Raw genomic sequence first — 1386 nt, 5'->3', positions numbered from 1 at the left:
AACAAAAATTTAGCTAATAAATGAATAAAATTGTTTGTCCCAGCTCTATCACTGACCAGCCGTGGGACTCAGCTTTGGGCTATCCACACCGTTGGGTCTCAGTTTACCCTTCTCACAGATCAGATGAGAAGAGATGAAATAGGGTGAGGGACATGTAGAGGATACAGCCAGCTATCCCAAGAGAGTCACTTAATCCCACACCTTTCCACTCTCCATTCACAGTTTAATCCATGCTCTCAGCAGGGAACACTGTTTGTTTTGCCTGCCTCCAGCAAAATTTGGGAAGGCAAATACTAATAATATTGTCCCTTCTGTAAATGAGTGAAATTAAGAACACCGGAGCCCAAAAGTGGAATTGACCACCTAAGCAAGGTAAAACACAGCAAGATGGTGGCAGGCATGACCCTAGGAGACACTTTATACTGCAGCCTCCTCAAGGCTGCCAAGAAACCCAGGACTCAAGGAGCTCACTTGGAAGTTCAATTAGGCTGATGCCAAGTCCTAGAGCAGGGTTTCTCAGCCTTGGCACTACTGACATTTTGGGCCTGATAATTCTTTGGCATGGGATTATCCTATGAATTGGAGGATGTTTAGCAGCATCCCTCATCTCTTCTCACTAGATGCCAGTATCAACCTCCAGTTGTGAAAACCAAAGATGTCTCCAGACATTACCAAATGTTCACAGGGGTGGGAGTTGGGAGCAAAATCACCTCAAGTTGAAAACCACTGCTCTAGAGGGCAGGGGAGAGAGGTTAACTGGAGTCTAAGGAAAGGACACTACAACATTACTCTTTGTCTGAAAGAGACATTATAAAGTCTTTTTTTCTTCATAGCAGGCACCGGGGCAAGTCTTTTCTCCTCTTTGGGCTTCAGTTTTTCCATTTGTAAGTTGGATTTGGTGTTCGTAAGTCATTTTCCCCTTCTTTCACTATCTAATGTTCCTAGATTTGATCCAGGGTGAAACAGGGCTACTGCGGTGCCAGTGAGGCGCCTCAAAGGAAAGGATGAGAAAGAACACGTAGAGGATGTGGTGGAGAGGAGGACGAGGTATTGAGGCAGTAGTGTCCTAGGGATATGGAGAAGCTTGAGCCATCTTCTAGACCCCAACCGCTTCGAGGCCTTATTAGCGTAGGTCGCCTCCAACCAGGCAAACCCAGACTCTGGCCTTACCCATAGGCCCCGCCCACCACCAAAGACCCCCGCCCCTTCAGTGGCCCCACCCTCCTGACCTAGGCCACGCCCCCATCAGGCCCCGCCTCCCTCTTCGCCTCCCGCCAGCCAGGGCTTGGGCTTTGCACCCGGCGGCTGCTGAGAACCGTGGCGGCTGCAGAGCCGGCAGCGCAGACGGGCGGAGCGGAGCTGCCCAGCCCGGTGGAGCGATGCCCC

The sequence above is a fragment of the Pteropus alecto genome, unplaced genomic scaffold (assembly GCF_000325575.1).
Source record: "Pteropus alecto unplaced genomic scaffold, ASM32557v1 scaffold170, whole genome shotgun sequence".
In the NCBI taxonomy this organism is placed as follows: Eukaryota; Metazoa; Chordata; class Mammalia; order Chiroptera; family Pteropodidae; genus Pteropus; species Pteropus alecto.
The sequence above is the reverse complement of the archived record's forward strand: the minus strand, read 5'-3'. Positions refer to the sequence as shown.